The sequence below is a fragment of the Nelumbo lutea genome, chromosome 3 (genome assembly GCF_056320005.1).
Source record: "Nelumbo lutea isolate HS-2025 chromosome 3, American lotus-T2T, whole genome shotgun sequence".
Classification (NCBI taxonomy): domain Eukaryota; kingdom Viridiplantae; phylum Streptophyta; class Magnoliopsida; order Proteales; family Nelumbonaceae; genus Nelumbo; species Nelumbo lutea.
In genome coordinates, this window is record NC_142686.1 from 74,599,114 (window position 1) to 74,610,439 (window position 11,326).

Below are 11,326 nucleotides of genomic sequence, written 5' to 3' on the forward strand. Positions count from 1 at the left end.
TTCTTGTGTCTAAATTAATTTAATTTCGTGCTCCATTGTGCAAGGTTGTATTCTGTATTCTAGTGATTTCTTTTGCATGTCATTTGCTTCTTTTTGAGGTTTTCTTATTTTTTTGGCTCCTATAATTGATTATTTTCCTTTATTATTTCTACTGTTTGCCTCAACTAAGTTTGAGATTTGCCACCATCTAACCGATTGCTTCTTGAGATTTGTTGATCTTGATTCTGTTATGAACATAAAGAGGGCTGGCTTGAGTAAAAAAAAAAGCAAAGAGAGGTGAGGAACAAAATTTCTTTTATTTCCAATGAGTTTTTGTAGGTTATAAACATGAGTATTGAAGGAGAACCACATGAGATTGACATGAAATTATTCATAAGGGCTATTAATGAACAATTTAGAAAGTTGAATGTGAGGCTAGATGATTTGCAATCCCCATCTATTTCTAAGTCCACTAGAAGATGTATGTTTGAGGAAGAAGAGGAAGATGATTTGGATTTGGAGGAATCAAGTTTTAAACGAGGCAAAAATGTTGTTTCAAAAGAGATAGCAATTTGGGCAGCATAAAGATGCAGATTCTGTCATTTCAAGGAAAGAATGATCCCGAACTATACTTGGAGTGGGAAAGAAAGGTTGAGCACGTATTTGATTGCCATGATTACTCTGAGGAGAAGAAAGTAAAACTAGCAGACGTGGAGTTCATAGATTATACAAGCATATGATAGGATCAATTGGTGATCAATAGGCATAGGAATGGAGAGATGCCAATTCGGTCATGGGAAGAGATGAAATTGGTAATGCGCAAAAGATTTATACCTAGCCATTACTATAGAGATTTGCATAAAAAGTTACAAAGGCTGGTTCAAGGTTCCATGAGTGTAGAGGACTATTACAAAGAGATGGAGATAGCCATGATTAGAGCAAACATAGAGGAGGACCGAGAAGCAACAATGGCTAGATTTATTGGCGGCTTGAACAAGGAGATTGCTGATGCGGTGGATTTACAACACTATGTGGAGATGGAGGAGTTGTTGCACAAAGCCATTAAAGAGGAGAAGCAAATCAAATCAAAAGGGTTCAGATCTGGTTCTTCATGAAAATCTAATTGGAAGGACAACAAAACTACCTCAAAAACAAAAGAGGAAGCAAAGAAAAAGGATTCGATTGTTGTTCATAAAGGTAAAACTGAAACTAAAACTTCTTCTAAATCACGTGATGTGTTTTAGGTGCCAAGGATTCAGGCATATTGCTTCTCAATGCCCAAACAAAAGAGTTATGATTGTGTTGGAAAATGGAGAAATAAAAAGTGCTAGCTCAAGTGAGGATGAGATGCCACCATTGGAGGATTGTTCTGATGTTGAAGTTGCAAAACCCATGCATGGTGACTTGCTGGTTACAAAGAGAGCCCTAAGTATACAGCCTAAGGATGATGATGATGAGGAACAACGTGAGCATATTTTTCACACAAGATGCCATGTGAAGGATAAGGTATGTACTATGATTATTGATAGTGGAAGTTGTACTAATGTTGATAGTACATTGTTGGTAGATAAGCTGAATTTGCATACCATAAAGCATCATAAACCGTACAAATTGCAATGGCTGAATGAATGTGGAGAAGTGAGGGTAACCAAGCAAGTTCTAGTTTCCTTTTCAATTGGCAAGTATGAGGATGAGGTTCTATGTGATGTGGCACCAATGCAAGCTGGTCATATATTGCTTGGCCGACCATAGCAGTTTGATAGGAAGGTTACACATGATGGGTATAAAAACCGTTATTCTTTTGTAATGAATAACCGAATTGTTGTACTAACCTCTCTCAAACCTTTGCAAGCTTATGAAGATCAGATTAGGATAGCAAGAGAGTGCAAAATGAGAGAAGAACAAAAGTGTGAGTGAGAGGAAAAGAAAAAGAAAGAAAGTGAACAAGCAAAAGCAAAGAGAGCAAATGAGACCAAGAGGAAAGGTGCAAGTGGAAAGAGTGAGGCTGAGAGAAAAATTGGGGAGAAAAATGTACAAAAATGAGAGAAAAGTAAGGGAATGAGTGAAAAAAATGAGGTTAAGAGTGTCATGATTGCAAGGCAGCAACTATTTGTACTTATGTACAAGGATGTTTACTTTTCTACTAATGCCCTTACCCCCTCTTTGCCTAGTGTTGTTGTGTCTTTATTGCAGGAGTTTGATGACCTATTTCCCAAGGAGATTCCCCATGGATTACCTCCCTTAAGAGGTATTGAGCATCAAATAGACTTCATACCCGGTGACGTCATACCAAATCGTGGAACTCTTGACATTTCAGCGGAACAACATGTTTGGTGCACCAGCACGGACAATTGGTTGGCGTGATCCTAGTTTTATACATACAAGTTTCCTGAGAGATTTATGGCCTAATTCAGTGTATATTTACAAGCTTGGTCACTAATTATTTAACTGCTCATACATTTGGTGCCAGATTCATTCTTTCAAGTTGTCCCCTTACCTTGGGCAGAATTCATTACAACAAATCATCATATTTGGAGACATGGGAAAGGCAGAGTGTGATGGTTCTAATGAATATAACAATTACCAGCCAAGCTCGCTTAATACCACAGACCAACTTATCAATGACTTGAACAACATTGACATAGTTTTCCATATTGGAGATATTCCATATTCAAATGGATATATATCACAATGGGATCAGTTCACATCACGGATCAAACCCATTGCATCAACTGTGCCTTATATGGTTGGGAGTGGCAATCATGAACGTGACTGGCCTGGAATAGGATCCTTCTATGACACTGCAGATTCTGGTGGAGAATGTGGCATGCCAACTGAGACCATGTTCTATGTTCCTACTGAGAACAGGACCAAATTCTGGTATTCAACGAATTATGGTATATTTCACTTCTGTATAGCTGATAGTGAACATGACTGGAGGGAAGGCTCTGAACAATACCATTTTATCGAGCATTGCCTAGCATCAATAGACAAGAAGAAACAACCTTGGTTAATATTTGCAGTTCATCGTGTCCTTGGTTACTCCTCTGGGTCTTACTATGGCATGGAAGGCTCATTTGAAGAGCCAATGGGAAGAGAGAGCTTGTAGAAGCTTTGGCAAAAGTATAAGGTTGATATTGCTTTCTATGGCCATGTCCATAACTACGAAAGGGCATGTCCCATATACCAGAGCCAATGTGTAAGCACAGAAAAATCTCATTATTTAGGTGATTCGTGGACAAATCCTTTCAAGGAAGAAGAGAATAATGGAGAATGAGGTGCTGGCCAAATGGCTCAAGCTGATATTCCCAAATATTCTCAAGATCCTTTGCAAGGAATCGGTGGTCCAATAATTAGGATAAGGACAAAGAAGGTGAAAGAAACTTTACAAGGCTTAGATCTGGAAGAACAAAGCTTGGAATCCATGACATAAGACCAAGGTGCATGGACATGATAAGGAAAGGCCCAAACCGCATGCTAAGATGTAGTGATGGGCTTGTTTTGTCTTGTTGGGCTTGTTTTTGTCTTGTTTTGTTTTACTTTGACTTTTCTATGCTTACTTGTCATTAGTTGTAGTCTTTTAGAAGGATTCCTATATCAAGGCAGATTTGTTTTCCTAACTTAAAAGGATCCTCATTAGTTAGGAGTTTCCTTATAATATAATGATGTTTACATGATTAGATTAGGAGTTTCCTTATAAGATAATGATGTTTACATGCCTATATAAAGACTACAACTATGTAAAATGAGATCATCAATAAAATAGAGGTATTTTCAGCAAGCTTAGCTTTGCCTTCATGTGTTCTTGGTAGAATGAAATATCTTTGACTTATCAAGGAAGTGATCAACTTTTGTGGCATCTTCAAGATTGGATTCTTTAATGACTTAGTTTCCTTAAGGCTCTAATCTGATCAACTACAACTTGTTTTCTAGCTTCTGAGTGCGCATAATAAATTGATTCAAGAGTTCCTAGAGTTGGTCATCTAGTGGGTTTTTATCAAGAAAATAAAGAAAATAAAAGAATTATTGATCAAATCTAGTGGCGGTAGTTGTAGAATGGTTGAACACCTTGCAGGAACCCCTCCTGACAGGATTTGAGCATCCTCCCCATCTACAACTCTTGAACTCCTCAAGAAACCTTAGCCTTGTTAACTGGGTGAATTGACCAACCCCTTCTATAGGGCCCCTAGGACCCTTTTTATAGAGAAGGGTGGACACAATTGGAAATAGGGAGAAAGATAGAGGGCGGCAGCTGGGATTTAGCAAAGTTAGGGACGCCCTAGGGTTTTTAATGGATGGCTAAGATGGTTTTGTGGTGATCCTATGGCTGAAAATAAAAGGATAGGGCACCCAATATTATGTATGGTTGAGATTTGGGCACCCAGAATTGGAGGGTGTAGATTAGAACATCTTGGGTTGAAGGGTTAAGATTAAAAGAATAGGTGGTGCTCTAGATTGAATGGTTGGGATATAAGATGGAGGGAGTGGCTGAGATTTGGAGGTGAGGGGCTGAATGGTGAGGGTTAGCAGAATAGGTGGCGTCATAGGGTTTAAAAGTTATAAAGGAGAGCCTTAAAATGAGTGGTTGAGATTAAAAGAGGTGAAGGGTGGAGATTAAGCACCTAGGAACGACTAGGGTTTGCTAAGAGTGAAATGATTAGGTTAAAAGGTTCCCTAGGGTTTGCTAAGGAGAGGGGAGCATCTCAATACAGTAGGATGGGCACCAACTGGCTTTAGCAGATAGGAGGTGCACTCCTGTCCTTAGTTCTTTACAAAAACACCCCCTCTCTCTACTGGTCTTCACACCAGCTTCCCAAAAACTACACTTCAGCCTAGAAAACTTCCCAATTTTCTACGTAATTTGTATAAAGACCCTCAAAGGTCACATAATTGATTTTAACTGGGAAAATGGTACACCTTGACTATTCTAAGGCCGAAAATACCTCTGAATTGATGCCCTTAAGGCATCAAAATGCAGGGTTATCACACCCCCAACTTAAACATTGCTAGTCCCTTAGTAATGCAACCTTAAAATTATATTGAGTATCGATCTTTCCCATTACAAGGTCATCCCTAACAAAATTAATCAAGCATCCTGATTCCAACATTCTCAAAAGTCTATATAGATCGGTATTGGGCTTTAGGGGTAAAATTGTCTTATTTTGAATATTATCAAAACTGGCTTGAAAATCTTATTTACCCTTCCATTTGAAAATTGTCTTGATAAGATGAGATTGATCTTTAAATCAAAGAGGTATTCTTCTTATTATTTATGGCAGCGAATTTCTACCCCTAAACTTATTTTTATTGTTACTTTTCACCATTTTACGCGAATCTCGACACTTGCCTTAGGTGAAGAGACCCGGCTACTAAGTGTTAGGTAAGTATCTTTGGCATTCCCTTTTCCGTTTGACGTTAATCTCAACACTTGACTTAGGTGAAGAGGCCTGATTACTAAGTCTAGGGTGTCCATTGATTTTTTTTTTTTTTGCAACACTGTTCAGGGTAGTCAACTATCTCTTAACAATTTGAAGAATTTTGTTTAATTTCTCAATCTTTCTCTTCCTATCTTGACAGGGGTAAACTTGGGAGTATTTTTCAATTTCCAAACGGTTTCGGCAATATTCAAACAAGACCAATTTTGACTCCTATCATTTGCTACCAATTTCTATAGAATTCAATATTCTTTTATCAGTTTCCTTAACTTTTTCTATTTGGGAATCTCTTTTAATGGAAAATTTTAAAAATTTCAATAAAATTTTAATTCTACATATTTAAAGGCTTAGCTTCACATTCTTTTTTCAAAATTTTCTCTCTTTCCTCATCCCCCAACTTAAATGCCATTTTCCTTAATGGCATGACTAGAATGATGCAAAGAAGATTTGGGCCAAAGGGAATAATGAGTGGGGTTTTCCTAAGGGGTTCAAGGTATGCCACCTAGTCTTGAATCAAGAAAATAAAAAAACTCTAATCCTAAAATTAACTAAAAGAAAAATTATTTTGGGTTGCCTCCCAACCAGCGCTAAGTTTAACATCTTTAGCCAGACATAATCAAGCACTTTTTCCATCCATACTCTTTGACTCACTTTCATCTTCCGACAGTCAGGGCTCAAACTGGGCTAACCAAGGGGTAAACAGGTCATTTAAAAATTTATCCACTATATCTTCCTTGAACTCATATTCCCCTAGTTTTGGATACTTAGGGGCACTACAAACGTTTAACTGGACTTTCTGCTTCCCTAATGAAGTGTTCATTTCTCCCGATTTATAGTTGATTTTTATATTGGTCATTGCTAGAAATGAACATCTTAAGATTCTCAGGATAAAATCCAATGGGAAGTGACAACCCTCTACCCTAACCATGACATCCTCACAATAACACTTTGAGGAGTGTTGACTGACCAATCAGCGAGTTGTAGAATTATCAGGGTTGGTTTTAACTCGCCGATCTTAAACCTATCATAAATTGATGGAATCAGAGTTATACTAGCACTAAGATCCACTAGTGCCCAATCGAAGGTGATTCTAGTGATGACACAGCTTATGAGAGGAGCACTAAGGTCTTTTATGTTTCGGGGGAGTTGATTTAGGAGAGTTGCACTAACATTTGCCGAGAACATCATTTTTTGTGGGGCCGATTATGGCTCCACCATTTGAATACACAGCTCTTTGAAGAACTTGGCATAGGCCAGGACATGTTTGATCACATTGAGGAGAGAGATGTTAATATGGACTTTCCGACTGTGAGTGTAGTTGGAAAGGGAACTACAAGTTGGTTTACTATATGCTCTTCTTCTAAAGTTTCCTTCCCTTCTTCTTCTCCCCCCAACTTAGGGTCTTCCTGCTCCTTTTCTTCTTCTTCAATTTTCTTTTTCTCACACAGGTCCTCTAAAATCCTCTCACCCCTTAAGGTTGTAATAGCCTTGGTATTTTCAAGCTAAGGGTCCTTAGTAGGTGGTTGAATTTGTTGTGGAGGAAAACCCGATGGCTGATTTCTAGGGTTCGCAACCAGTTGACTCGGTAGTTGCCCTACTCCTCTTCTCACCTTGGCTTCAACTAGCAGTCCTATTTGGCTCTCTAATCTATCAATGGACTGCTGCTGATTTAGGATCAGCTGCTGAAGCTGTATGAATTGGTCATCTACTATACATGCTTAAGGAGGTTGAGGGTAAGCCCGATACGGTTGGACCGGTTGGTTCCTAGGGTACACCTGCTGGAATGAACTCTATAGTTGTGGCCTCTGAAATTGTTGGGCCATGGAGTTAAATGGATGATGATTCTACTGGGACTGTGTATGTGTTTGACATGGTTGAGCTGGTTAAGTCCCAGGATAATCTTTGTACTCCCAATGAGTCTAGGCTTCAGACTATTGAGAGTGCATATCTGGTGGGGGGTTTTCTAGGACTTTGGCTGATTTTCCCACCTAGGGTTATATGGACTAGAGAATGGGTTAGCATTAGGTTGGAAAAATCTCTTCGCCGCATGTACTTGTTTGGAATAACTGGTTGATATGGGCCCACCGTAGGGCACTGGTTGACATGATGGACCGGGCTTGCATAGATGGAACATGATGAATACAATGACAAGGTTGGGTATGGGCCACTTTGTTGACGACGTGCAAGGACTTCATCAAGTCTTTGGGCCATACCATTAATCTTGTCCAGTTGTTTAGACACATGGTTCTAATCTATTTTTGTCTCAGGTTGGAAGTAGTTTTTCATTCCACACACTCTGGCCATTGAATTCATTTTCTCTTATTTTGTTTTAACCCCCTTTTTTTCTTGTTGAAATTTGAAATTTAAATTTTGAATTTAATTTCAAATTTAGATCTTGAAATTCAAACTCAATTTTTTTTTTTACTTTTTATTTACATTTTTGAAATTTAAATTCAAATTCAGATTTTAAAATTTAAATTCCTAAAATTTAAATTTGAATTTTTTAATTTTTTTTCTTTTTTTTTCTTTAAAGGCAAACAAATCAACCACACAACCTAGGGTTTCCTAAACTAGTGGTTCAACCAATGTGAATCCTTTTAGGTTCACTTGGAATTACACCACTTCCTTTGGTTAGCCAGGTAAGAGGTGGGGATGTGGGATGCTTCCCTTGCTCTCGCAAGGACCTAACTAGATAACCATAAACCCACTTAGGCATAGCCGCTTAACCTCTTTCCTTAGACACCAACCGCCGGTTATGGAAAGTAATTTCAAGCTTTCCTAAAATTCAACACACCTTTGAACCAAATGTGAGGCTTCCCTAAAGGATCTTGCTATCCAAACTTTAAATTAGGGTTAGGGTGAACCGCACATGGAGGGTGGTGATTTTTGGGCCAAGGAAGGGTTATGATATCCCCACCATATCTTATTTAGGTTGAATGCCCTTAAATGAATTAACGGAAAGACAAAATAAACACAACAAAACGCAACTAACTACATTGCATGAACAATTGTTTCTAAAATGCAATTCGGCAATTAAACATAAAAGAATAAAGCAAACTAAGAAAAAGGAACAATTAAATAATAAAAAGAACACCTAACACATTCACAACTAACAATAATAATTTTAGCAAATAAATAACCCTATATGATGCATGCTCTAGAATTTAAAATTTTGAGATTTAAATTCCTAAAATTTAAATTTAATTTTTTTAATTTTTTTATATTTTCAATTTTTTTAATTCAAAATTTTAAAATTTGAAATTCAAATTGAAATTCAAATTCAGATTTGAATTAAAAATTAAATTTAAATTCAAATTTGAGATTTAAACTCAAATTCAAAAATTTCAACAATTTCCTATTTAGAAATTAATTATTCAAGTAAACAACTAAAAGAATAGAAATTAAATAAGGCAACAAATAATAATTGCAAACAGAAAATAAAACAACAATTATTTGTGCTAAATATAATTAACAAATACCAAAAATAAATTCTAACAAACTAATTGCTAACCTAAAAATTAAATGATCAAAAAGAAATTTATGTAAAAAATAGATAAAATAAAAGAAAAATACAAATTTAAAAAAATTATACCAAAAATAAAATAAACAAAAGAAAAACACAAATATAAAAATTAATATGAAAAGAAAAATATGCTGCAAAAAATAAATATAATAAAATAAATGAATTTTTAAACATGGTGTGTCTGGAAGCACGTCGTTAAACACTCTGGAACACCAGTTTAAACATTTATAATTATTACCATTTCTCAAACAACTACTAACGTAGTAAATGGGTGAGAACGGGTCGTATCCATAGGGAAGCAAGTGAAAAATTAATATATACTTTGATCTGGACAAAAGAATGCAATCGGGATTGGTAGAAAATACGAAAATAAAATCTATTATTGCTGAAATTAAATGTTTTGAATTTAAACAAGATAATAAATAAAAATCAAAATTTAATAAAGTATGGGAATCAACAAAGGAAATAAAAGAAATAAATAAAAAAATGATCCAAAATCCAGATCTAGTGGCGGTAGGTGTAGATCGGCCAAACAGCTTGCAGAAAACCCTCTTGACAAGAACTAGGCGCTTGTCCTTTCTACAATCTTCGAACCCCTCGAGACACCTTAGCCTTGAACCGAACGAATTCAGATATGAAAAATAGAGAAACAAAAAGGAATTAAATCTAAAAGATTGTAGAAATAAAAATAACAGAAAATAAAATAAAGAAAATAAAAGAATGGTTGATCAAATCCAATGGTGGTAGTTGCAGAATTGTTGAACAGCTTGCAGGAACCCCTCCTGACAAGATCTGGGCGTCCTCCCCTTCTACAACCCTTGAACTCCTTAAGAAACCTTATCCTTGTTAATTGGGTGAATTGACCAACCCCTTCTACAAGGCCCCTAGGACCTTTTTTATAGAGAAGGGTGGACACAATTGAAAATAGGGAGAAAGATGGAGGGCAGCAGCTGGGATTTAGCAAAGTTAGGTACGTCCTAAGGTTTCTAATGGATGGCTAAGATGATTTTGGGGTGATCCTATAGCTGAAAATAAAGGATAAGGCACCCAATATTATGTATGGCTGAGATTTGGGTGCCCGGAACTGGAGGGTGTAGATTAGAAAATCTTGGGTTAAAGGGTTAAGATTAAAAGAATAGGTGGTGCCCTAGATTGAATGGTTGGGATATAAGATGGAGGGAGTGGCTGAGATTTGGAGGTGAGGGGCTGAATGGTGAGGATTAGCAGAATAGGTGGCATCCTAGGGTTTAAAAGTTATAAAGGAGAGCTCTAAAATGAGTGGTTGAGATTAAAAGAGGTGGAGGGTGGAGATTAAACACCTAGGAACGACTAGGGTTTGCTAAGAGTGAAAAGATTAGGTTAAAAAGGTTCCCTAGGGTTTGCTAAGGAGAGGGGAGCATGGTAATACAACAGGATGGGCACCAACTGGGTTTAACAGATAGGAGACGCCCTCCTATCCTCAGTTCTTTACAAAAACACCCCCTCTCTCAACTGGTCTTCACACCAGCTTCCCAAAAACTACACTTCAGCCTAGAAAACTTCTCAGTTTTCTACATAATTTGTACAGAGACCCTCAGAGGTCACATAATTGATTTTAACTGGGAAAATGGTACACTTTGACTATTCTAAGGCTGAAAATACCTTTGAATTGATGCCCTTAAGGCATCAAATGCAGGGTTATCACACCCCCCAACTTAAACATTACTAGTTCCTTAGCAATTCAACCTTAAAATTACATTGAGTATATAGATCTTTCCCATTACAAGGTCATTCCTAAGAAAATTAATCAAGCTTCCTGATTCCAACATTTTCAAAACTCTATATAGATCGGTATTGGGCTTTAGGGGTAAAACTGTCTATTTTGAATATTATCAAAAGTAGCTTAAAATTATTATTTGCCCTTCCATTTTCAAATTGTCTTGATAAGGATAAGAATAAGAAGATAAGTCTTATCCACTTAAAGAGTCTAGGTCAAAATAATGATTTGGATCAGGAAGTTTCTAATTGGATTAGGAGAGCAACTCTTTGAGCTATATAAATAGAGGAGGGTGAATTACTCGAAGTTCACACTGCTCTCAGTTCTCTCTCTCTCTCTCTCTCTCTCTCTCTCTCTCTCTCTCTCTCTCTCTCTCTCTCTCTCTCTCTTGCTCTTGCCGCCCTTACCCTAATTCGACCTCCATTCTTGAACTCATAGAGATGAGTTCTGATTCTGATTTTTGCAAGAAAATATCAGATCTAATTCATGCTCCCCTCCCTTGCTCGATGCAAGTTGTTGGATTGTAGTACTTGCTGAAGGACTGCATTGCTGAACCTGCTTCATCTCAAGCTGCGCTTTTTTCAATGGAAGTGGGTTTTGGTACCCTCTTTGGGCGTGAACACCTACTTTGGG

The 11,326-nt window shown here is 37.1% G+C and overlaps 1 pseudogene; it reads left to right on the forward strand.

Annotated features, from left to right (window-relative positions):
- The first annotated feature begins 758 nt into the window (after nt 1–758).
- LOC148865488 (putative inactive purple acid phosphatase 27 pseudogene) lies at nt 759–3,256 on the forward strand (annotated as a pseudogene).
- The last annotated feature ends 8,070 nt before the right edge of the window (nt 3,257–11,326 follow it).